This window comes from Erpetoichthys calabaricus, chromosome 6, assembly GCF_900747795.2.
Source record: "Erpetoichthys calabaricus chromosome 6, fErpCal1.3, whole genome shotgun sequence".
In the NCBI taxonomy this organism is placed as follows: domain Eukaryota; kingdom Metazoa; phylum Chordata; class Cladistia; order Polypteriformes; family Polypteridae; genus Erpetoichthys; species Erpetoichthys calabaricus.
The window spans coordinates 83,031,500-83,059,331 of NC_041399.2; the positions used below are offsets into that span (position 1 = coordinate 83,031,500).

Sequence of the window (27,832 nt, forward strand, 5' to 3'; positions counted from 1 at the left end):
AGCATATTCAAGGATAAGGGGATCCGGTAAACTGCAGTAATAATATTAGCTTCTGGCAAAAAAAAAAAAAAAAAATACAAATACTGACGACAAAAAAAAGTACTTAGTTACATAGAACTTCTGATACATTAATGAACCGACAGTACTATAACCAAACTGGATTGTCTTTGGAAATTTCCAGTGCGAAGCTGGGTAACACAGCTAGTTAAGTTATATTAATGTTACTGGTTGGTTAAAAAATTTCCTGTAACATGGGCTATAAAATATTAAGATGTGGCTTGCTATCCATACTAGGTTTATACAGGACTGGCTCTAGGAACAGGCAGCGTAATTACTGCCCTAGGGCTGTCATGCCCAAGGAGGTGCCAAGAAGGCATTTCATATACTTTTTGGGAAGATGCCAACCTCCAAGGGGGAACCCAGGATCTGACCATGCAGATCAAAAGAGGGTCTCTGTTTTAGATGTCTCTTTCTGGGCACTTGCATCAGAATCTATACCCTCAAACCAGCCCTGGGTTTATGTAGCAATATTACTTTCTGTGAACTGACCTGAGAATATGAATTAGATTAGGCAGATTTATTGTTATATTGTGTCATTTGGTGAAGTGGTAGTATGTGGGAATAATTTAGTCCACCATAGGCAATAGAATATTGAGATTTAGCCTATATCCATTCTGGATTTGTGTAGCACTGTTGCTTCCTGTTAATTAAATTAATGCAGGTTGTAGGTAAGTTCTTAAAATCAATTAATATTTAAATTTTATATTTTTCCCTATTTCTTGTGCCCTTCTTATATTCATATGCGCGTTGCAATGTTGCAACTTGTCAAATTTTTCAGTTTCCGTTTATGCTTAATACCTTCTGGTGATGTACTAACTTAATGGAATTACTTAAGTTAAAATCCTATTTATTTCAATTTTCCTAGAGGGCGGCAAAGCACCAAATGTTTACCACAAATTAAATTAAGAATCAAAGCCCCCCACACCAACCACAAACACTTTGTTAAATGCTTTTTTATATATATGCTGAATTACGGGACCTTCGGCATACATATTAATTTTTTGAAGTGTGTATTGTTCGTGGCGCACGGGCGCCCTGTTGGGCAGCTTCACAAGCTCGAACGCGGCCATGTTGTTCGCAGGACCGACGCGAGTTTAGCGCAAGGAGGGGGGCCTGCCACAGTATGAGGGTTTTCTTTTTTGTTTGCTTTAAGTCATTAGGTTGTCCGGTATCATGTAGATATTAGTTTTGTTACACACTCCTTTTCTTTCTTTGTTTATATATATATATATATATGTTGCATTCCTTTGGACATTTTCTGCGTCAGTCGCCACTGTTTTTCTTTTTCTTTTTTTTTTTTTGTATTCCTTTTCCACAAACCAGGATCATCCGCATACTGTGTCCTTACGGGTAGTCCGGAGTGTAACGGAGATGGGGGAGGCAGTGATTTCCAGCTTGAATTAACATATAATAATCTATCGAAGAGTTCGCGTTCACATTCTGGTTGAATTGTATGCATTTAATTAACAAGAAGACGAAGATCAAAGACACGTATGTAACGCGTCCAGGCAAGGTTGAAGCTCCCTGAAACGCGCAACTGCAAGGTAAGCAATGCTCACTGCTACGATGTGTGTCAGGAAACTGGGAATAGCCACACGAAAGCAAGGTGGCGAGGCCTGGCAGGGTAGCCGTGCGTGTCTAACTTCGAGGGAGCGAGCAAGCAAGTTAGTTTGTGACTTGGCTGAGATTTATTTTTTCGTTAGGTTACCTGTGAAAGCTAGCGTTCAAGCGTTCTACTTGTATAAATATTTGAAAATACAGTTTGTAGTTGTGTAGAAAATGGGACGATGTGAATGCTTCGCTTTCACTGGAACTTCCACGGAGTATTCTGCTTCTGGAGTCACAGGTTATTTTGGATGGGTTAGGAGGGGACTGTTTACCTGTGCTGAAGCAAAATTGGTTCCCCGTTCATTTTTCTAACAAGGAGTATCAAAGTTTCGGGACGCTGGGTTAAACAAATGTTTATAGAAATAATAGATAAACGTTTCCTTAAAGTCGGAAGGGCCAAATTGAGCAACAGCTGCTAAGCCGATCCCCTTGGGAGAAGAATCGTTGAAACAGGCGTTAGATAGCAATTAGGTTGTACTTATTATTAACATCTAAAATGATTAATTTGTAGTAATGTCAGACTTTCTTTACTTGGTGTATTTCCTGTTGGCTTTTCTTGCAGTACGTTAAGCAATTAGGGTTACAATTTTACAGGAGCAGCCGTTTAAGTCGGACTGGGACTAAAGTGACCTGTTGTAACTTTTTAAAATTACTATTAATGTATTATGTCACATATTAACTAAAATAGCCGATTTAACTGAAATCATTTTGTTATTGTATTTTAAATCCAGGCACATACTATAGCTCTTACCGATTATTCAATAAGGAAGTTGTTTTGTAGTCAGGCCGGGCCCCGCCTTATTCATTCGACAAGAATGCCGATACTACACCTGCTTCAGGTGCGTCCAGTGTTTGTAGGTTTTCTTTTGTAAAAAATGTTTCGATTTTGTTGTTTGTTCACAAAGTGTTTTGGGGCTCCTGGAAGCCCCTGGGTTGTATGTTTCAATTTACTTAGAGACTGGCCTGACTTTTAATTTTCTGGAAATTAGAGTAGCAAGGTGGAAACACAGGGCAAAGGTTTAAAACCGAAACAATAGGAAAAAGAAATGCTGCAAAGTTTAGTTACGTTTGTTTTTTCTTATGTCTTGTGAAGCAACATTTGGGTAATGCTGAACATACCGACACATTATGCTGTACGTTTAGTCTTAACCCAGGTGGGTAGTTTTAATGAAACTATTACTGGTTTATTATTAAAAAAAAAACAAAAAAAAAAAAACAGTTCGACTTCCTGCTTACAAAGGCAGTATAGTTTAATTGATGTGGTGGGGGTGTTCAGAGTAATAAAGATAGCATACAACATGAAGAAAAAGAAAAAAAAAAAAAAGCACTAAGGAATATCTGTAGATTAGGTTAGTGTTACATCTCATCTTTTAACTGCTGAACAGGGCAAAACTAATGTAAAAAAATTACTGGCTTCCCCCAAAACTAAGTTTGATCATGCTACTTAATTAACTTCTCTTTATTAAAATATCAGGGATGTAGTTTTGTATTTTGCCATTTTGCTGTACTCCGTAATATTTAATAATTTGCTCCTGAAGAGTCACGATAATGTGTTTTCGCTTTAACTTGGATTTCTTTAAACCACAAGTAAGAATTTGGCCAACCTCATTACTCTCCCTGCTAGTTAACTGTGGATGATGTCACCATAGGAAAAAAAAAATACAGTATATTTGTATATACTGTAAAGTTATTTTCAGATAGGCTGAAAACAATCAGATTACTGTTGATTTATTTGGATTGTAAAACATTTTCGTAATTGCAGAATAAGCTAAAAAGATTTGGTTAAACTGCCAAAGATAAGTATGCAAAAGTCGTTTACTGCTTCTACTGTAGAATTTGCTTTGGTAGTTTTATATGGTAGGTTTGATTATACACTTTGGAAAAGTTGTACTATGTTAAATTGTTGAAGTTCATTATTTTAACATGGTAAGTGTCATTCCATGTCAAATCAACCAATGGCCAACACACTTAAGACTCAAAATTCTGGAAATGTTACCAGGTGTAGCCATGTTAATCTGGAGACACTTTGTAAATTTTTTTAGATGCAAGATCAATACTTTTCAAGATACAGCCCGTTTACTGGCGGGGGAGTTACAGGGGTTTTGGGTCTGTAGACTTAATGCGCACACTGATAGATTAATTGGTATAGTATGTGATGAAATTAAAACATTTGGTCCAGAAGGGTCAAAGCAGCCCCTTTAAATTGATCAAAATTTAATTTGAGTTTTTGGCTCAGCTATGTTTAGGCCTCAGAAAACATCTGTAACCAACAGACTTTTTTTCTTCCTTATTCGGATTGCTATATAGGCTTTCTGAAAAAGCAGTTAACAGAAAAGTAACTATCAGGGTTTGAACAGCAGACCTCTCTAATCCAAAAAATCATTTTGGATTTCATTTTCAGAGCGCCCTAATTGCATGTGGGGAATTTTTCACATTTTTAAAATATTTTTCATTTATTCTGCATTTCCCATTCTTTCTCAAAACACAAACCTTACCTTTCCTATGCAAAACCTTCGTTTATTTTCCATCCAAAACATAGGCTGAATGTGCCATGTGTCAATAATGGTAATCATTAAGTTATCAAACTTTTTTTTCATATCAAATTATGATGTCCAATCTCATGTTGCTGAACAGCGAATGTGATTCTCCATGGCCAAAAGAGTACCTGGTACTAGAGAATACCATTGAGTTTGCCATCTTCTCTAGGGATGTAACAAATTCAGCTGGGTGTCTGGTGAAGACCGTCAATTGACTCTCTGAATATTCACCACTGAAGCAGCAGCAGCTGAGATCCTAGCCCTCTCACGATCACACACATTAGATCAGTGTCCTTTTGGAGGCTATGTTGGGTGCATGTATGATGAAAAATATCGGATTGGTGTGATTCATGACAAGAATGAAGCGGAATCGGACATCTTGATGATTCATGCATCCAAACTACCCTGCAGTCTTTCCATTGGCCGCCAAGAGGCAATATATGTTGGGTGCCATTACAATGTGTCATTGCACTGCTTAGTGTACCTACAGCGGTCAGTGGGAGGCAGTACCATCTTGATCTCCAAGACAAAGATACCCTACACTCTGCTTAAAACAGAAATGAAATTAGTCCCATTCCTGCTGCTGCAATACCAAAATTTTAACATTTCATTATACCTAGTGTTGTATTTAATGAAAAATCAAGCGGGGGGGGGGTTGGGGCTGGAATCAGCAAGCTGTATCAGTTCGAAGTATGCTTTGTGAAAGCCTAAACCTAGCAATGTCAGACTCAAAATATTTCATTTTTCGAAGGTTTACTCTTAACAGTTGGTGTCATTCAGACTAAACATTTTATTTCGTTACATAGTATACCTGTGAAGGTACCATTGAGATATGGTCTTGTGAAATTGATTGAAAAATGAAGCCATGTCAAATTTGACACCCCTGTCCCCTCACAAAATTGGCTGTATCTTGGAAGGTATTGATCTTGTATGAAAATTAATTTTTACTGGGTTCTGTCCAGGATAACTGGTGTGTGTGTGGTTTTTTTTTTTTTTCCCCCAATTTTTTTTTTTTTTTTTTTTTTTTTGAGACCAAAGTGAGTGGGACTTCAGGAAAATGTTTTGATTTGACATGGAATGACCCTGCAGCAATTCAGTTCCCAGACTCAAAGACCTGGAAAGTGCATTGTTTTAACATCTGCCTTTGTATATGCGTAGGTTAAACACCTAGTAGTATCAGACATCAGCCTTGAGTCAGTTTCACTTTATCAGCTATGATTTGTGTTTTTTCTAGCTCAATATTAAGTTGATAGTGCATAAGATATATTTTAGTAGCCTTGTTAACTGCATACAGTGGTGGTCGTTTTAATTTGTATGACTTAGTTAATTATCTTTTTTTTTTTTGTTGCACTATCCATTGTATACCATCTTGTGTGCTTTCACTACATGTGGGTGCTTACATGTGCAACCATACGTATGTATGTTAGATACATTATTTGTTTGGCTTTGGGCTTGTTAAGCTTGGCTTCAAGGCATAAGCATTCTTCTTTGGAATGTAGACAAATAAGTTGTCATTGTATACACGGAAACGCCCCCTTCTCCCTCATACTAATTTAAAATCTTCAGTTCACCTAATCTACTCTTGTTTAGGGGTTTGTCAGGGAACCACAAATACATTAAAGAAGAATGTGCAATCTTATATGCAGTGTGTTTTGTTCATATAAAAATAGTTCCAAAGTGTGGTATAGTGGGTCTGTGGCTTAGAAAAACTGGCCGTTTTAATAATGAACTTGCTCATGCTGGAGAGTGGACCAGGTGTGAGCGATCTGCCGTGGAGATGCCCCGTCTCCGGGTTGGTGCGAGGCGGTCAGCTGTCCACGTGTTGTCTTGCCACCCCGGGTTGATAACAAGGCAATCAGTCAGGTGATTGCGCCTGCAACAGCTCCCCAGCCTATCAAAGGGAGTGCAAAAAAATTAAGAGAAAGGAAAGAGACGAGAAAAGAGTCAAGAAAAGAGAGTGGAAGATAAGATTGGTGAAAAAGCAGGCAGGAGGAAGAGAGAAGAAACAAGCTGGTAAACAGAGTGGAAGCAGGTTGATGGCAGTAGATCCCCAAGGAGGAGTGAGTGACCATTGCTCAGGAGTGGGCTGTGGGTCGCTCCTGTTGAGCATCTTTGGGTGCAGGAGTGACCATTATGCTCTGGAGTTGCTCTCGCTGGGAGGAGCCTTTGGGACGGCAGTGGTGGGAGTACAGAGTGCCTACTCTGGGTGAAGCCTGGATTGGAGCAGTTCAGGCATAGCAGGGCTCGGTGGTTGCCCTCTGATGCTGTGGGATTTGTGCTGGAGGACAAGGGCTGGATGAGAAACGTGTCTGCAGCTGCTGGTCAGTGTCTTTCTGGGCTGCGAGGTCCAGGTAGGATAAGCTGGAGAGGCTATCAGTTTTAGGGGAAGGCACCAGCGCTTATGGGTTTTAAAATTGGTTTCCTGCATTGCATTGTTTTAACCTCATTTTTAACAGATTTTATTTATTGGTTTTAACTTCCACCATTCACTTTTTTTAATGGATTATTTTTTATTGAATTTTTTTTGAGCATTGCATTTTGGGACACTTGTTTTGTGTAATGGTTTTTTTTGTTTTTGTTAATAAAAGCACTTGCACCGTACACTGTCTCCTTGCTTGGTATGCCTTGGACTCTTCTACCATGCCCATCCCGGTCATCACTATTAACGGTGTCTGGTTCAAGAGGCTCACAAAAACGAAGCAGGAGCTAGAAGGCGACCCACTCTGTTACATAAAGTTAGTGTAATTACTAGTTTTTGCCACCAGTAAATTACTGATATTTTGTTGTTGCTGTATCTCTGGACTAGGCCTTTATGAACTAGTGCCCTATGATTTCAACGATGAGGAAAAGATGGACGGAATCACAGAATTAATGCATAAAAATGGATTTTAGAATTAAAAACAGAAATGTGTAGAATTTACAGACTCAAGGGGTGACTTACAAAACTTCCCAATAAAATAAACGATTGAATAACCTGTAGTTATAGCATTCAAATACAGTAATCCCTCCTCCATCACGGGGGTTGCGTTCCAGAGCCACCCGCGAAATAAGAAAATCCGCGAAGTAGAAACCATATGTTTATGTGGTTATTTTTATATTGTCATGCTTGGGTCACAGATTTGCGCAGAAACACAGGAGGTTGTAGAGAGACAGGAACGTTATTCAAACACTGCAAACAAACATTTCTCTTTTTTCAAAAGTTTAAACTGTGCTCCATGACAAGACAGAGATGACAGTTCTGTCTCACAATTAAAAGAATGCAAACATATCTTCCTCTTCAAAGAAGTGCGCGTCAGGAGCACAGGCTGTCAGAAACAGAGAGGAAAGCAAACAAATCAATAGGGCTGTTTGGCTTTTAAGTATGCGAAGCACCGCCGGTACAAAGCTGTTGAAGGCGGCAGCTCGCACCCCCTCCGTCAGGAGCAGGGTGAGAGAGAGAGAGAGAGACAGAGAAAAACAAAACAGTGAAAAATCAATACGTGCCCTTTGAGCTTTTAAGTATGTGAAGCACTGCAGCATGTCGCTTCACGAAGCAGCTGCACACAGAAGATAGCAACGTGAAGATAATCTTTCAGCATTTTTAGACGAGCGTCCGTATCGTCTAGGTGTGCGAACAGCCCCCCTGCTCACACCCCCTACGTCGGGATCAGAGAAAGTCAGTGCAAGAGAGACAGAGAAAAGTAAGTTGGGTAGCTTCTCAGCCATCTGCCAATAGCGTCCCTTGTATGAAATCAACTGGGCAAACCAACTGAGGAAGCATGTACCAGAAATTAAAAGACCCATTGTCCTCAGAAATCCGCGAACCAGCAAAAAATCCGAGATATATATTTAAATATGCTTACATATAAAATCCGCGATAGAGTGAAGCCACGAAAGGCGAAGCGCGATATAGCGAGATATAGCGAGGGATCACTGTACTATTTTCTAGTTTGTTTTTCAAGCGAACGCAATTCTTAATGAAATTCAGTCGTGCCTCGATCGGTTTAAACGTGTGCGTGTTTCCTGTATGCTTTTTCGTTAAAGGCATGTGAATTAGCTAGCTGCATGAGACCGAAATGTTGAAGCGAGCAGTGTCAGATACCCTAACTACGTAGAAAAAACTAAAACACAAGATTAATTGCAAAATTGAGGGCACAACAATATCCCGTCAACTTTTACAAATCTGTTGAACAAATTTTCTGCAAGTTTTGCCAGCATACTATAGACTGGACTCAAAGATGCTTGGAATGACCATGTCAAATCTAAAACCTATCTAAAGAACAAGGGGAAATTAAGATCAAAAAGTGTTACCTGAAGAGGAAATTAACAAAATTGTCAGATGCAAGATGCCTGTTTGTGGAGGTCTTTGTGGCCATGCGAGTCAGACATCCCACTCGAAAAAATGATGAAGATGCATCCTTTCTTTATTAAGCATTGTAAACAAGGAGGTGTGCTGCCAGAGAATGAGTGCAGCCTTTGTCAAACTCATTTACTTTAGTTCCTTCACAACAACCAGCTGAATCTTAATGACATTTTAGCAGTTATAGACAATGCATCATACTCTCTGAAAGCATACCAGAAAGTTTTAAAAGGGGTTATGCCTAACAGTGTATATTCAACCTGCTTGTGTCATGTCCTCCGTGTGGTGGGAGAGACCTGGCAGCACTATAAATACTTCAGTGAGGCTGCATCACTAGATAGGTAGATACTTTATTAATCCCAAGGGGAAATTCACATACTCTAGCAGCAGCATACTGATAAACCAATATTAAATTAGAGTGATGAAAATGCAGGTATAACAGACAATAACTTTGTATAATGTTAATGTATACCCCCACCCCGGGTGGAATTGAAGAGTCGCATAGTGTGGGGGAGGAAGTGATGTTTACCCGCTAGTGATGTGGGTAAAGTCTGCCGCCTTCAAGAAGCCTGCCAGGAACCCCCGAGGCAGGAAACACCAGGTGGAATAGCTGATTCGAATCAGTAGGGTACCTCAATGAGCATATTCACCTCTACAAAAAGTTCTTTTTGGCCGAGAACACATCGGCTCAGGCTGTAATAAATATCCTAGACCCTAAAAGTGAAGTTAACCTTCATCTCCAAAGTATGCATCAAACTAGTAACGGCTCTTACAATTCTGGAGGGCACTCAGTCCTACTGCAGTCTCAGCATACAGCATCATGGAGGATCTGGGCTCCTACCTGATGGATGGAACTGCAAAATAAGGTTCAGTTGTGCTAGTGTGCTGTTTAATTAAAAGGAATGTAAAGTGCCATTTCATTGTTTGTTTTATTGTAGCTGTTGCTACTTACAGTTAAAAATTGTGAAAAAATAAAACTGATTCCATAGGGCCCTAATGAACTTAATTGCACAATTGTGGATCATTATTACTGCTTTTCTGTAGCTGTGTGATTTGATTTTTTTTTCCCTTTAAATCTGTGTCTCAAATTCTTTTTTCCTTTTGCATGCTGTTTCTGCTCTCATTACACAACTTTACTCCCAGTGGACTGATTTTGTTTAAAATGTGTGCTTATTGTTCACAGAAATGTTGGGGAATATTCAGTTTCCATTGCGATATCTCAAATAGAACACTTAAGGTGAATTTTTGAAATTTTAGAAACTCCCTTTGAAAAGCATTGGGAACTTTGGGGTTAAAACTCAACATTCTGAGCAACTTCAATTACAGATTAATGTTTTAAATTCCCTTTGAAAGTGGTTACTTTAACTTGTATACTCTGTAGATGTTCGTCATTTACTTGTCTGAAAGCTGCTTACTGGTTTTGATGAAAGTTGGTGGTTATCTGAATAAAATGCTGATAAAGCAGAGAATGTGTTATGTGTACAGTTTCTTTTATTTGAAAAAGTTAAGTGCATTTTTAAAATACACTACAATATCAGAAAAAGGAGGCTGCTTTGAATCAAAAATTTGAAAAACATTTTGTACACTTAATGATTCCTTGGGTTTGTTATTGTTATTTTGTTCTGTGCCAGTGTAATATTGTTCAAGTATTACTTCAGAGGGTGTAGTCAGTCTGTTCCATCTCTGCTTTAAGACCAAGGGTTTTTAAGTAATCGACACAAGTTGGGGCACCTGTGCAAATTGTTTGCTTCAATTTGGAAGACTTAAATTATTTTAATTGCTTCACAACATTCATTGTAAACTATTAGTAGTTCACTGAAGAAGGCTCATTTGTAATATTCTGATATTTCCTTTTTTCAGTTTTGACACCCTAAACTTTAAACCTCTTGACAGTTTACTGCATACCTTTTCACCATTTTAGCTCTCATCGATTTTAAATATGAAGGAAAAACTGAGGTGTTCTAAAACCTTTAACAGGTAGTGCATGATACTGACAATTTTCTGCAGTATGGTGTATAACACATTTCCTGAAACAAATGGTAACCATTTAAAATTTTGAATAGTAGCACAGATAAAGTAGGTAGCAGCTCTTGGTATAATACCTCAACAACATGCACAATAAAGAGAGAAAATGTTGCTCAGATAGAAAATCATTCTACCAGTTCTATTTTTCATGAGCAAAAAAGAAATGCACATTTATAGACTCGAGCATAAATTTAGAGCACATCTGCTTTTAACTTGTGAAGTGGCTGCTGCTACGGTCTTTATTTCTTCTCCAGGGTATGATTAGTGATCGGGATGCAGTGGAAGAATCCAGTGATTGGTGTAATCCTTCCAAGCAGTCATGATATTGAGGGCAGGCTTGGAGCGTGATGAGCATCGTGGTTAATAGTAATGTTTACTGGTTAAACAGTTCATGTGTTTAGAGTCACACAGATCTGCAGCCACTTGGTAATCGGCTCAGAGGTTGATAGCTGATGTTTATCTGCAACCGTATGAAACAATTTATAGTTATACTGGTGTGTCATTACTTAACTCAAGACTCATGTTCTTCAGACTATAGTAATCAGTCCCCTGTTATATAGTAAGCGTTAAAAATGCTGTGTTTTTGAAGATGTCAGTGTATTGCAGATATGTCAGACAGTAATTGAATAAAGACTTTATAAAAAATGATTTTTTTTAATAAAAAGTTGTAGTAGTGCTGGGCGGTATGTCCAAAATTCTATATCACGGTATTTTTCAAAATTATACCGGTTTCACAGTATTAAATGCTGTTTTTTTCCCATGCATGAGTGGATGTTAACCACATTTTCCACTGCAATTTCTGCAGTAGACTGGCTAAGAATAACCTATTCCACTGTCATGAGAATTGTACATTGTACAAAAAAAATTTTAATGTGCACACAAGTATTAATACAGGTTTGCATGGCCCCATAAAGTGATAGTTTTCGAGGGGGTGGCACAAATAAAGAAAAGGAATCACATTGCATGGCCATTGCAGTCAAAATATAGAACCTTTGTAATAAACAAATTTTGGAAAAACTTAAACTATAATTTTGACAACATATTTTCAACCATCCAAAGAGGCATTTAGACTTAGTTAAATATCCAGACTGCGGTGGGTTGGCACCCTGCCCCGGATTGGTTCCTGCCTTGTGCCCTGTGTTGGCTGGGATTGGCTCCAGCAGACCCCCGTGACCCTGTGTTCGGTTGGAAAATGGATGGATGGCTGGATAAATATCCAGAAGTGTCAAAAGTTGTACTGCACTGAACCTCTTAGAAAAGGAATAAATAGTATTTTTTGTAAACCAACTACACTTTTTGTTAATGTTAACAATCTCAGTCCACTGACACGTTAGTGACTTTTTAAACAACTTTACCGTCATTAAACTGCATAATATTTAAACTAATAAATAACAATAAAATAAATAGTAGTGCAACTTCCAGTAATACTATTACTTCAAGGCAACAAGCACAACTTGGTGATTACATCTTTACCAACTGAACCATCATTAAGGCATATTGCATTAATATGGACCTTGCTTTAAGCTAAGCTATATTCATAGATAATAAAACTGCAACTTGCATTTATAATTCTATTTGTGGTATAGTGGGTCCGCGGCTTAAAAAAAAAATATGGCCAGTTTTTAAATCCAGTTAGCCGTGTCCGTCTCCGTGGGCGCGATTGCACGACCGCGGGGAGTTGATGAGGTAATTGGGGTGAGTCGCACCTGTATGTGCGGGTGCGATCATTCTCAATTGCTTCATCGGCTTCCTGCGGTGTGTGATTAAGGCGCTGCGCCTTCAGCAATGTATATTTATTGGCCGGCAGGATAGGGGGAAGGAAAAAAGAAAAGAGAGAACAGAAAGTGGTTAAAGAAGGGGGGGAAAAGCAGTCATGGGAGACGAACCAGACACCAGGAAGGCGAAGGCAGCATAAGCTGGGGCCCCGTAAGGGAGCGTAGGCTGAGGCGGTCTAGGGGCTGGTTTGCCCCACTGAAAAAGCGTGTAGATTGGGGTGAGCGAGATGTAAGCCAATAATAATAATAATTCATTTTATTTATAAGGCACTTTACATTAGTAGTAAATCTCAAAGTGCTACATAAAAAATATTTTTAACAAAGACAAAACAAGATAAAAAGAGATAAGACAACAATAAATAATGGGGGGGGGGGGGGGTTATGGGGTCAGTGCTACTTGGCTTGCAGTATTATCCAGTACTATAGAAACGGCAGTCACACATTTTAAAATAATAATGGTCCACATCCGACCTTTTAAAACCAAAGTATCTCCAGACAACAGACATGACCCCCTTTTTCAGCAAACGTTCTTCTGTGTCATGTTCAACTTTATGGTCTGCTACATCTTCAGTTTTGGTATGTTCTCTGTTCACTTTTACCGCGCAATACCTCCACTAATGCATGCGTGTTTAGCGGTGTAGCAGTGGAAAAAGGTGCCCCTTAAGCAGTTTCCCGCTGCACCACGTTCCGCATTAGGCTATTTAAATCGGTGTTGCGGTATAAGAAAAATCCATATCATAACAAATTTTAAAAAATGGTTTTCGGTATGACCCGGTATACCTCCCAGCACTACGTTGTAGTAAGGTAAGCAGATCATGAATCGGAACCTTTCATTATTCACAATGCTACAGGAGAGTCTTTTAAATTAAATATACCGTGAACTGTGTTGTTTTCTTTGTCCATTTATAAAGTAGTGTGTGGCCATTTGCTGGACTTGGTCATTATTTCTCATTTATCGCTGATTTTAATGGCATGCAGTGTAAGCCCTCAAGTTTAGTATTCCCAAAATATTTTTGTTAATTTTGCAGAGCTTGTATATGTCAAGTTCTTTCTTCCCAGGGTGACTATAAAGTCCAGAATATGTCCAGATTCTTGCGGTTAGTGCTGCAGAAGTTGATTGAATAAAATTTACTACCATGTATCATGTTCCATATGGTACTACCGGAATGTTAGCCATGGTTACACAGTGCACTCAAACAAATGCATAATTTCTATTTGAGAATGCTTGTACATGTCATTAGACTATTATGACTTTTTTTTTTTTTCAAAATAGTTAAAGCTTCTGATCAGCATGACTATTCAGTGGAATTTTGTAGAGAAAACGACTTTCATTAGACCTGTCTTAAAGCTACTATAGCTATGTTTTTTGGAAGCTTGTGAAGATATTGTACTTCATATTTTATGCCAGATGGTGACCACTTACCCAAGGGTTTTAATTCTTTGTAAAGATGCTTAGGTTTTGTTGAATGTTTTGGTGAATAATGCAGAGAAGGTTCTTCTTTCAATAATATCACTGAATAATTGTGTTTTTGTAAAGTTAGACATGTATTGTCAAATCTGAGTGTTTAGTTTACTATATAGCCTTTAAGTGTCCGAGTTTTCATAGATCTTGGTATGTCTGCATGCAAGAAAGTATTCAGTAGTGTGACATGTTTCTTTACTATGTTGCTCAGATTTTTGACAGTGTGTATGATTGGGTCATTTTGTTATACTGTAGCCTAAAGCTTGTTTAGGTGAATGGCAAAAATTCTGACTACCGTAGGTACTCACGTATTAGTCGATCTCGCAGATAAGTCGAGTGTATTGTTTAAGCCGAAAATTACGAAATTTGTTGTGACCCGCGTATAAGTCGAGGGTAAAACTTGACAGCTATCAGAGATAAGAGGGCGACAATCAGCTGTTAATGGCGACAAAACTCGCTGTCACGTCACAGGCATTCCCTCTGTGCTTGGAGAAATGCTAGACTCGTTGACTCGGCAACTAATCCTTGCGTGTGCGTGAGTTGCGAAATGTAAACAAAGGCAAGATGGCGTCGATATGTCACAAGGGAGCGAAGCGAGTGCAGAAAACACTCGGCAGACGATGTTTTGCATATTATCGCTGAGTCGGACTCTGATTTTTCAGAATCTGATTTTGACAGTGATCAGGAATCGAGCAAGAGAGTGAGAAGCTGGCATCGGCTGGGCATCAGCTGTTCGGACACCAGCCGATGCCACGCCAGCTGATCGGCTGCCAGCTGAACGCATTCACGCAGCCGATGCAGCTATGGCAAGGTTCGTGTGGGAGGAATACCCAGACATTCATCCGTGGGAGCCGAACTGGCTACCGGACTTCACAAGACAGCATTACTTGCTGTTGGACACGACAGATCACCCGCTGCTGGACTACTTCAGGCTGCTCTCTCCTGATGCTGCTTTTCAGCTACTGTCAGACGAGACAAACAGGTAGGCAGAGAAATTTTTTGAATCGTGGGCTGCGCTTGCATCGCATTGATAGCGTGCGTTGCCTTGGTTCTTTTGATTCCAAATCTGGTTGCACGTGGTAGCTAATGGTATGTTTGTTATCCAAAACCTGCTAATGCTCAAATTCAAGTATTTCACAGTTTAAAGAATTATTTAATGAAATTAGAAAAAAAACTAGCTAATTAGCAATAGTATTGCTGGCTTATAATTATTTCAAAGACCATGGGAAACGGCAGATGACCGGTGACTTAACACCGTGAAGCGTTGAGTGTACAATGTCATTACCCAAATTCTATGGACAATTGTGTTGCCCCGTGGATAAGTCGACCCTGGTGGTTTTTTTTTTTTTTTTTGGTTTTTTTTTGTTGTTTTTTGAATGAATTTTAAGGCGTAAATTTTTCGACTTATACGCGAGTATCTACGGTACTTTATAGTAGTGTGTGCATCCAGAGATGGTTGTCAATTATCACAAGTGCATTTTGCAGTTCCTTTCAAACCAATTGCTACCCATCTTCTGCAACAGCTGGATTCTAAGTAAAAATAGAGTAGAAATTCTTCTAGGTGGACCGTGCGGTTCTCTTCATTGTGCTAAAGGCACTAGATCATTTTTAAAGGTTTAGCAGAGTTCAAAATTAATTTGAAAATAAGTGTGCTCTTCCCTATCCGCTTACTTGAATTCCATTCATTGCCTCAGAACATTGTTGGTATTTGCGAGTCACAAACTCAAGGAAGCTTAGGTTCAGTGTGTGCATCATGACAGAAAGCGTTGTATAAGTTGGCAATAGATGGTCAATCTTTCAGCTTTCTTTAGCTGGTTGAATTATATTGTTAAAGTATTATTCCAAATTACCCAGGACCCTCTCACACTGTACTGATTTTACTTGAAATTTGCTTTGGTGCCAGTACTAGGGGCAACTTCAGCCTCCTCTTTGTATGTTTCAGTGCTTTAAAGGGGCGTGGGTGATGCCCCGTGGAGTCTCCCACATAATTCTATATTCCAACCCTCTTTAATTTATACATTACTAGCTGTGTTACCTGGCTTCACCAGGGAGATTTCTTAAATAGAAAGTGCCTTGATTATAATGCTGTCTGTTAATTAGATTACTAAGAAATCTTAAACTGAATTCAAAAGTTCTGAATTCTAATTTTTAGAATTATCTAATTAAGTACTTTTCTGTATACAATGTTTGTTTTTTTTTTTTTTTTATTGACAAAGGTCTAATATTATTGGCAGGCTTAGGTAGGTGTAGTGGTTAATTCTTTAAAGTTCAGACTTCAAATCCTGAGTATATGGGTTCAAATCCCATTATGAACTATGAGTATGCCACTTCATCTACCGTTGGTCAAATTGTAAGAACAAAAGAAATGTAAGCAATGGTTTCAAAAGTTTTAAGTTACTTTAACTTGGAGGTGCTTACTGTTGAACATGGTGTATACAATTGTGCATTGTAATGCTCTGGTTGGCCACCGTTCTAAATTGCCTGATTTTTCACTACAAAAGACTCGATCATTAGATTTTTTTTTTTCCCCTCTAACATTTGCTTTTCTATGGTTTATGGTAGAACTGGGTGATATGGAAATTTACTATATGTGTTGTGTGTGTGTGTGTGTGATATATATGTGATCAAATCACTATTTCTGTCAAGCCTAAATGTTCTTTTCTACTCCTAAGTGAGATGTGAAGATATCATAAGGTTAATTTTGGTTTAAATATTTTTCTGTGAGAAGTTCACCATGACAGATGTACTGTAGAATATTGTACAAATGTATTTCAAATAAATAGGCATGTATAATAAACCAAAATCTTAATTCTGGTTGGTCAAAAGCTAGCAAGTGTTACAGATGAACTCAAAATGCACAACTAAATTCTTTGGTCAATTCCAAATACAGTGGTACCTCTGGTCACGACTGTAATTCGTTCCAAAACTCTGGATGCGACCCAAACGTAATATCCCCATAGGATTGTATGTAAATACAATTAATCCGTTCTAGACCATACGAATTGTATGTAAATATATATATATTTTTTTTTAGCGCAAAAATAGTTAATTATACCATAGAATGCACAGTGTAATAGTAAACTAAATGTAAAAACATTGAATAACACTGAGAAAACCTTGAACAACAGAGGAAACTAACATTGTAAGAGTTTGTGCTAGACACTTACGAACCGCTCGCTGTAAACACTTTTTTTTTTTTAATGAGTTTTAAGCATGGGGGGAAAAAAATTAAATGCCACTTCTTTTGAAAACTTTTCAAACCATCCCCTACTGGCTTTAAATTCCTCATCTTCGACATTCCAAGAAGGATTTTTTTTATTTCAGCAAATCGCCATGAATCTTCCTGGCTTTCTCGCATACCTCAAGGAGGTATATCAAGGAGCTGACGCCACAGCTGCAACTAATACTAGCAGGTGACGTTTCTGGTACCGTAATGCCATGGGAAACTGCGTTTTTGTTAGAAGGCGGAAGTAAGAAAAGTCAGTAACGCCAAAGATGCAGAATGATTCAATCACAAATAATCGTAGTAATTTTGTACAAGTTTAGTGCTAACTAGAATCTGTAATGCGGGCCGCGTGTTTGACATGCCTGCTATATACTATCATCAAATTCGATGTTTGTTCATTTTGTAAATGGCTACCATCTGTTAACCAGTATGCAAGTATGACTATATATGTGTCCAAGTTTTATTTGTGTAATTGTTTTTAAAAAGTCAAAAATTTTTAAATTTGTGACACCCAATATATTTTGATTTTTATTTTGAACAGACCAGGTCAACCTAATTGCCGACACTATTGTAAACTAAATACCAAACTAAAAATGAAATCTGTAGATGACACTAAAGCAAAGGGATGAGAAGCAAATTAGTTTAGAAACTGTCTGAAGCCTTTTCAACTAAGGAAAAATCTGTGTGTATTTTGCCATTTTATTTTTTTTTTAATAAAACCTGCTCCAGGACCGTTTACGCAACATTTATATGTAAAGGCTTAATGAGTGTGGATTTTCAAGAAGTAAATGGTGAAGAGAGTTTTAGGGGTTTTATGGTTATGAAACATTTCTTCCCTTCAGACAGCTGTTAGGAGAAGTTAAAAAGTCTTAAGTTTTTAGGCGGTTTCATTTTTTTTAATATTTAAAAAAAAAAAAAAAAAAAAAAAAAAGTCCTCAAAGGCTCATGTTTCTACTTAATGTTTTGTTATCCACCTAATAGTTGTAGGGGAAATAAATCTCCTTGTATTTAAAACAAAGAAGGCCATGTGATGACACAATCCAGATCTTAACTCTTAAGGACAGTAGTAAAGTTAACCCAGGGCAATTTTTCAACTAAACAGTGAATCTGTTGGAAATCAAGAGGATGTTCATTCAAAATGTTAACCAGGAAGCAGTTCTTAAAACAAAGTGTTGTGGGAATAATAATAATAATAATTCATTACATTTATATAGCGCTTTTCTCAGTACTCAAAGCGCTATCCACACAGGGAGGAACCGGGAAGCGAACCCACGATCTTCCACAATCTCCTTACTGCAAAGCAGCAGCACTACCACTGCGCCACCATAGACATGTCTTTAAGAAAACATCTTGGTGACTTTAAACAAAACAGCAGAGTGAGTCATTTTAAACATCTTAACTAAGATAAGCAGCCGGGATAAAGTACCTTTCTTTTTCAGGGGCAGTATGGAAACTGAAAAAACATCAGCTTAAAAGGATTATTGCCAGATGCTCCTATATTACCCAAACACATGATTATTAAACTAAAGTAAAATTATTCTAGTGCACATCAAGGTTGTGTATCTTTTACCAAAGTTGCTGAAAACATGTGACAAGACATGAAGGAATCCTGCTGGATACCACGAAGTTACACCTTCTCATTCTATGTGAATATTTTTTTCTTTCTTAGAGGTTTTACAGTGGTACTTTTTTGTTTTTTTTAACGCTGTTCCTTTTTTTTATATTCGTGCTTAAGATGAGAATTAAGATGATACCCATTCTAAAACAGGTGGTTAATTTTGGAATGGATTACTGTATTTTCCTCAAAAAGGTCTAGCAAAGTTGATCTCCACACTGGATCAATACAGCTTTCATCCTGGCACACTAAGTAGCTGTTTGTTTAAAAGCGCCTCATGAACATCAGAAAACTCGGCACATGTTTGAGTCAAGTATAATTAAGCCATTCAGGTACAACTATACATTTAAAGTAGATTACCTAGTGTGGTAGGATTACTTGATTACTGAAGTTATCATTATTCAATTGCTTTCACTGCCAGTTTAAAAAAAAAAAATGCTGGCTGTTTCAAGAGTGTTACTTTTTAATTGTTAAAATGCATTCAAATTTCCTTAGGTTACTGGTTTAGAAGAATATGTAAATGAATTTCTGCATAGGCTTGTGTTAAATCACTGTTTAATTTGTCATGCATTGCATTCCAGCAATTAACTTGGGCACAGCAGGTGGCCTAGCAAACTCATTTATTAAAAGGAAGCCCTTATTTGTGGCTGGCAGGGACTATAGGGTGCCATCATCTGCTCTTCTTTGTTCTAAAAAAAATATCATTTGTTTTCACAAAAAATGCTAGAACACATTTAGTTTTAAGCTCAAGCATTTTCTGATGCAACATTTTCAATTTGTGAGTGTAAACTTTGTTTCTTTTTTCAAATTCAAGATCCCATGTATTGTGCCTTTTGGTCATTATTGTATAGTGCGATGAGCAAGATTTTAGTGCAACACATTTAATGTACTGTATGTTAATTAGCATATCAGCGTTTTTAGATTTTATTCAGTCTGTAACGTGACATTCATTGCAAAACCTAATATTTTCAGATTTAATTCTTGAAATAATCCAAATCAGATGGCTGAATACTGTTTTAGACTATATTAAATTCTACAAGTAAAATTTAAATTTTAGGAGAACTAACCAAACTCATTTAATGGCCTGCAAAAAGTATGAAACTTCTTGTAAAAGTTATGAAATATTTCAGGGTTATATACGACAATTATACCTTGTTTCAGTCTTATTTGGTTTTGTTATGCAAAAGTTTAGATATTTAGACAGCAGGTATTTCAGTCTTTCACTTTTAAGATACACTGTAAGCAATAAGCATTTTGATTTTGTGCACTAATGTTTGAGACGTCTATTGGTGATGGCAAGTGCTCCAAGTTGTATGGGGAAAATGGCTAATGAAAACAAATAGTGTATAAACTCCACAGGTACAATTAATGACGAGATTCAAACCCTAGGAGCTCTTTAACAGTATTCAGTTAAAACCTGAGGTTATGCAAAACCAGTACACCCATACTAGTCTAAGATGACAAACCGCATAAAAAGTGAAGTTGAATGAATCAATAGTAATGAGAAATTTATAAGCAAAATGCACCAGATTTATTTGTGAATATTACAAAATTGTGGAGGAATGCTTGACAGCTTTGCAATATCACTTCTAAAGGATAGGAAGTACAGTGGAACCTCGGTTCATGACCATAATTCGTTCTAAAACTCTGGTCGTGAACCGAAGCAATTTCCCCCATAGGATTGTATGTAAATACAATTAATCCGTTCCAGACCATGTGAACTGTATGTAAATATATATATTTTTTAAGTTTTGAAGCACAAATATAGTTAATTAAACCGTAGAATGCATAGCGTAATAGTAAACTAAATGTAAAAACATTGAATAACACTGAGAAAACCTTGAACAACAGAGAAAACTAACACTGCAATAGTTTGCGCTATAGTGCTACCAACCTCTGGCTAAAAACACTTTTTTTTTTTTTTTTTTTTGTTTGAAAAAATCCGGAATTTAATAAACCACCAAGAAAAGTAATATTGCAACAATGCACGCTATGAACTGATCGCTGTAAACAGAAGTGAAAACAAAATCAAGCCCAGTGCATTCTTTAACTGCTTTCTCTACCTTATGAGTCCAGCCCTCTCTCTCGCTCACGCTGCCTGCGTGTGTGCGTCTGTCTCTCTCTGGCGCTGCCTGTGTGTGTGTGTGTGTGTGTGTGTGTGTGTGTGTGTGTGTGTGCGTCTGTCTCTCTCTGGCGCTGCCTGTGTGTGTGTGTGTGTGTATGTATGTCGCTGTATGCCACGTGCTCTCTCTCTCTCTCTGCTCGCTGCACAGGAAATGCACAGGGAGAGACTGAGCATGTACAAATCAAAAGGGAAACTGGCTTGTTCGTATACCGAGTGTGTGGTCGTGAACTGAGGCAAAAGTTTGGTGAACTTTTTGGTCGTAAACCAATTTGTACGTGTACCGAGACGTTCGTGAACCAAGGTTCTACTGTAGTTTGAAAGAGTAGCAGGGAGTATTTCTGAAATTATTGGTTGACTGTTCTCCCCCCACCCGCTCCCCATGAGTTCATTATACATTAGCAGAGTAAAACTCATTAATATCTTTCCTGACTCCTATGTTGACTCCCCTTTCATGTGGTAAATAGATTAGATCAGGATTGTTAGGTCTCATAGAAGTTCATATCCACAAGCAGTGAAAAGCATGAAGTTAAAATAAATATCTTAGTGTGTGTTTGGGAAATTGGTTATTTGTGGAATGATGATTTTCTTGTATTATTTTTACATACAGTGGATTTTACTTTGAGTCTTTTATTGTTATTACAGTAAAGTGACTGAAACTCCAGAACCTTAGCCACAGCACCACATTGCCTCTAATACAACCGCAAGTCATGCTAAAACTCCTCACTGGTCTTTGCCCGAAGCTCGTGCACATGCCTGCCCCCAAACCTTTTTTTTTTTTCCCCCCACATTCTACAACTTACCAGCAAATACTCTTCCTTGAACAGAAACAGCTGCTATGAACCTCCTTTTATCTAATAAGGGATTTATATGACGTTTCTTTTTTATACATGCACTTCAGATTGGTTTGTAACTTTTTTTTTTTTTTTTATACCCATGTACCACCCCAGGTTGGTGGCGATTTCAGGTTTTTTTTTTTTTTTTTGTCTGTAAGCAGCAATAAATGTGAATGCATCAAAAGAGAAAGTTGGAATGAATGAATGAATAAAATTCATGCATTATTAGTAAATTTGCAGTTAAATTAAAAACTCCCAGATTTGTATATTTTCAAAGTGTCTTCACTCTGCTGTCCTGAAAGTATTTTTTGTTAAACTGAACATTGCCCTAATGTGCAAGATAAAGTATATTTCATGTACAAGTTAAACTTTCACAATGTGTAGCTGTGCATATCGAGTGATCTTCTTGTTGCAGTTATCTTTTTTTTTTGTATACATCATCCACTCTCTTTAGCCCATAAAATTGGGTAGATTCTCATTCTGATGTGGGCACTTATATACTTCATCAACTTACACCTATTTTAGAGGTAAAATTAATTGTAACCTGGGTTAGAGATCTAGTTTGAAAGCTACTACTCTAACTGTTGAAACTCACAAGTCAAAGGACATTTCAAGTAAGATGTATAGCAAATTAGAAAAGCTAAACTACTGGCCATGCAATTTAGATACCCAATCAAGGGTAGTGTTAATGTTTATAATTTTACCTCCATAAAGGTTTAGCTGAAGAGCAGGATATGTTTTAACTAGGGCTGGCCAATTAGCCAAAAATGTAGTTTTGATTATTAATGTTAAAAGTAAATATTCCATCAGTTTATAAATGATGCTTGATAACACATACAGTTCAAACTTTTTTTTTTATGTTTTGCTAGTATATTTATGCTGTTGCTTAAACGATGCATGTGAATATTCAAATAAAGAAAGAAAACAAAGTGTATTCTGTGCGCACATAGAGTAATGTAATCCAAGAGAAACCTGAGCAGGGATCACTTCACACTGCCTTTTAAATGCATGTAAGAAGCCCAGAAAACAATAGCACATTGCTTCTGAAACATGTTAAACACTGTCATTAATATTTTTCCTACCTATGCTTCTCTTTGCTTCTAGAGTCAAAACACATGGCTTCACTGCCAATCTGTCTTTTTTTATATAAAATAAAGTGCTCTGAGTCAGTCTCTCTTGTATAATACGCTACCGTGGTGGTTGTTTTCTGTCCAGGATTTTAAATCACCTGTAGCTTGCAAACCTATTGACCTGAACTTTGGTACACATATACTATGTGACCTCTACTGTCCACTTTCCGGCGATTGTGACGATGCGGGTTCTCTCCATGCTCCCCTTGTCCGTCCGGGAGCCCTGAACCCAATACCGTCGATAATGTCACTGAGATGAGCTGACAAATGGGGACAAATCTCACATGAAGCCAGGGGATATATTCAAAAAGTGCTTAAGTGATTTTATTAAAACAATCGTCAAAACAAAAAGTGCAAAATTGCAGTGTCCAAAGTTCCAATAAATAATCCATAAAACCAGTGTCTAGTGGGGATAAAAACAGTCATCCATAAATAAATCCTTTAAAATCCGAGGTTAAAATGTGCAGAAGTTAAAAAGCAGTCTCTGTATCTCTCTCGTTATTCTCCGACCCACCGTCACGCTCTCCCCGGCTCACCCATTGCTTGCAGCCGGCGGAGACCCAACAGCCACGAGCTCCTTCGGCCAACCTCTGTCTTGGCCTCCTTTCGGATGTCACTGCCAGACCGTCGAGGTCGGCTCTCCTACCTTCATCCTTCGCGCACCTGTAGTCGCTCCTCGGATCCCTTGGGAGGACACCTGCCTTGCTCACCCCACTCATTCATACATTCAGTGGGTGAACTATCCCCAGAGCGCATCAGCCTAATGTTCCTTCGCGGGGCCCGGTGGCCCATTTTCCAGGTGGCCAGATCATAACCTCATGCCTGCAGTTTTCTGTCCTTTAAACCTCATGCTTTCTCTTTTCCTCGATCCTTCCATTTTTTCCCCTACGATTTATCTATCCCCTTTTTTGGTGTCAATCCATATACATACATACATACATACATTTTGGATCTTAATCTTTGATTGTCCGCGAATTCATATGGTGTTCCTGTTGTGTTCAGTAGAGGGCAGTAGTGGTGGAGGAGGAGAGGAAGTGAGGGGGAGGATCGTTGGATGAGGTTGGAGTGTGGTGATTAAAGAGGATTGAAGTAATGGAGTGTACGTGCTGTTTGTACAAGCTGAATACACAACACCTTGGTTGTCGACAGTGTTTGTAAACAAAAGTGACACCGTGCTTTGTGTTTAGATCTGGCGTCGACACCTGCTTCGTTGTCGAGACTGTGGTTTTTTGTTTCTATCGACCGTCGTTGGCAGCACTTCGTCCAAATCGAATGTTCACCCACTTCTTGGAATCGGCAGTCAGAGTATACTGTATAAGTCGGACACACTTCTGTGATTTTCCATCCGTCTGCGTTTGGAGTTCAAGAAAGAAGCATTGGTTCTTCCTTACTCTTTGGATTGCCACAAAGCAACCTGCGAGATTGGAGAAAGGTTGAGAACAGATCGTGAGAGGAAATGATAGCGTCCTGAAAACGAGATGGACTGTGAACGAAGAGAAGCAGAAATGCTCCTCCACCACCACATAATTACTATTTGGACAGTGATTCCGAGTAGGCCGTTCCTATCGAATCAATGTCCAAGGGTTTTGTTTTGTAATTTTGTTTCCCTTATAAAAGATCATAATGCTGTGTAACGAAGGGCCCAGTTCACGACTGGCAGCCGCGTTTTAAACTGGGAGCCCTTCACAGACAACGTTAACACGCGCAACGTAGTTGGGCGCACATGGCTAGTATATTTTATATATATTATATAAAATACACACACACACATCCCCCTGTGCCTCTGTGGGCACAGCGCCTTAATCACACACCGCAGGAAGCCAATGAGGCAATCAAGAACGACTGCACCCACACGTGCAGGTATGACTCGCTCCAATTACCTCACTAACTCCCCGCGGTCGTGCAATCGCGCCCACAGAGAACGGCACGGCTATACGGATTTAAAAAACCTGGCCTTTTTTTCGGAAGCCACGGACCCGCTATACCACAGTGATGATTTTTATTACTTTTTTTTAATTTTATTGTAGAATCAACTCTCTGCAGTGCACAGCAGGGCAGCCATGCAGCGCATGTGTACAGGCGCTGTTCTCATCCTTACACCTTCTCTGTCGCTTTCTCTACCTCTTCATATCCTAAATAATTCTTGAGGCAGATTGAAGACTTAAGTGCCAGCTTAAGTAAAAAATAAAACAAAACATACTGATTGCAATACAAAGACTGACTTAATCAGTTTTAATGCGAAAAGATGCCGATGAAAGAAGAGAAGAAGCAGGCTGCTAGGTTGGAGAAAAGAGCTGCTCAGGAAGTGGCAAGCACATCAACCTCTGAGCAAACGAATGTTAAACATACAGAGAGCATATGAAAACTATGAATGCTCAAGTCAAGTGTATTCACAAAGATAATTATTCAAAAATATGAAAAGGATGATTGAGTATGTGATGTACAAGAAAAGATTTGTAGAGTGCCGCAGTATTGCATAGTTATGGCAGAACTACCACAAGGTAAACCAAACCACTGTTCTTTTTACATTCAAATGCATCTTTTTTTTTGCCTTTTGAATAAGACTTTAATAAAATATATATTTAGATGTTCCAGTAGTTGCATTTTGGTGAAACAGCTTTGCTTTCTACTAAAACTGGTAGTACATGGTACTTGGGGATGTGAAAATTAACTAACAAAATAGATTGCCTATAGCTTCCATTGGCTCCCTTATTGCAGAGCATAGATTAGATAAACATACAAACTGAAAACCTTCAGAAAGCTGAAACATCTTAAAAGTTGGGGGTGGGGGTTCTTGAATTGACCTGAAAGCTTTGTCATTGTAAAATCCCAGCAAAATTACAAGCTCCTTTCCAACTGGGTACAAAAAGCAAAGACGACACTACTTCTCATGAAACAAAACCAATGCTACAACACATAATACAAGCAAGGGAAACTGTACAAATGCAGTTAAAAATAAATGAGATAAAATAGAAAAAGTAGTAATTGAGTAAAATATCATCATTCCACTGGGGAGTAGCTGCATAAGATCAGCAGCAGTATGTGTTTATCTCAGAGTAAAAAAAAAAATCTTTCAACGTGTGATTGCAACTGCACCATTCAATAAATGGGATATAAGGAACTGTTCTCTGGGGTTAGGTGAAAAGTTGCCATGGAATGGGATCTTGAATGTAGTGACGAGAACAGTTAAATGGTATTTTTGCAAAAGTTAAATGGATGTGCCCTTTTTTAATATGTATGTAATTTCAAGATGCAGATCAATACTACGGATGCTCCCATCAGTTATCAGTTACTGGTGATTTCATGTCAATAAAAATGGATGATTCAGATTTGTGTGGGGTGTGGTTGTTTTTTTTTTTTTGTTTTTTTTCCCCCTCCCTCTCCCCCACTAAGCTCCTGAAGAGCAAGCCAGTGGTTTGTGGGAAAGGAAGTACAGTACAGCTGTCTTTCTACAAAAGAGTATGTCTTTTGCTTTTTAATTTTTTTAATAGGGAAATTGTTTCAACAAAGGCAGTGTTGACTTGGTTCTTCTTTAAGTGATTATGCTAAATAAGCAATTATGTAGAGTTGCACAAGGAGTATTTGGTTTGGGGAGAGTGTGTTGCACTATGGTAGAAGGTAGTCCATGACCTAGTAAAGAGGATGTTGTATTTAATTTTCAATTACCTGTTATGTTATTGTAAGAAGGGAGACAGGGCAGTCCTGGAGACTGCAGACTTTTAGATTACATTTGCCAGATGGACTTGGCTTAAAACCTGTAACCAAAGGCACAGTGGCTTAGAAACATAAATGTGATATGGAGTTGCCCAGACGTCAGTCCAGGAGTATTTATTTTATCCTAATATATTGTTCCTGAAGGGGAAGTACTAGGGTGTTGTACCGTGTTAGCCATTATGAATGTAGAGAAAAGCCAAGCAAAATGACACCTTTTATTGGCTAACTAAAAAGATTACAATATGCAAGCTTTTGAGGCAACTCAGGTCCCTTCTTCAGGCAAGATGAAGAAGGGGCCTGAGTTGCCTCGAAAGCTTGCCATTTGTAATCTTTTTAGTTAGCCAATAAAAGGTGTCATTTTGCTTGGCTTTTCTCTGAAGGGGAAGGAAAGCCAATTATCTGCTACTTCCCATCACTGTCACGTCTGGGTATTATGACTTGGTCTTTTTAATTTATATCTTCATGACTTCAGTCTTGTCTTTTTGAGGTCAAATCATATCTTTAGAAAAATGTAATAAAATTAAGCACTGCTTAATTGCAAAATATATGTGCACTGCTGCAGAAGTTGGCTACTTAAAGCTTATAGCCCAAAATCTAAAAGGTTTTATAGATTCATGTAGAGTTAAAATGACACAGTGCTGACATTATAATACTGTATGCCTTTAAACCCAAATTGATGTATGAACCCTAAACTTGTTGAATCCAGGTGCTGTGCAAATGCAGCCACCTTTGTTCATGATACTGAGGCTAATCTGTGATTCTTTGGAACTGCTTGTATGTTTAATGAAACAGTATACTCTGGTTCAATCAGTATTCCAAGCAGGAAATGTAATACACTGATTTAATTGAAATAAGGTCTTGTTCTGACTAATCCTATTCAATCAGATTCAAGCAAATGTTGTGCATTAAAATGAAGATTTCATTTTAAAAATTCATTAGATTTCACAATAAACCTTAGTCCAAATTAATATACACACCAATAAAATTTATATCTAGTAGTACATATTGAGTTTTTGAAACATTTTTGGTTCTCTGTCCATTTAAGTATGTGTTGGGTGTATTTTAGCTTTGTTTGAACTTTAGGCTTAAATATAGTTGCGGTCCTGCAATCCTTTGTGGATTCCTTAGGGTGTTTATTTTTGCTACAATTTACATCCGGCTTTGAACATGCTGTATTATTGTGGTACAATAAGTAGTCATTTTTCATACTCTTTAACTGATTAACTAGAAGTTTTAATTTAGTTTACTGTTGATGTCACTTGCTTACACATTGCATATGCAGTTAATTCCAGTGCTTGAAGTGAATTAGTGCAGTGTTTCAGAGATTAGCTGTCAAGAATTAAGAGCGCCAAGACTGAAGCAGCTAACGTGAGAATTCTCTTA

The 27,832-nt window shown here is 38.1% G+C and overlaps 1 protein-coding gene across 2 annotated transcripts in view; it reads left to right on the forward strand.

The window, feature by feature from the left end:
* Nucleotides 1–1,052: 1,052 nt before the first annotated feature.
* Nucleotides 1,053–27,832, forward strand: part of yes1 (YES proto-oncogene 1, Src family tyrosine kinase) — a 92,432-nt gene continuing 65,652 nt past the window's right edge. The window contains exon 1 of one of the 2 annotated variants that reach the window (XM_051928879.1): nt 1,053–1,604. The gene's annotated coding sequence lies outside the window, so the exon portion shown is untranslated. Of the gene's footprint in view, nt 1,605–2,391; nt 2,508–27,832 lie in introns of those variants that run through there. The other variant, XM_051928880.1, reaches the window with a different exon arrangement.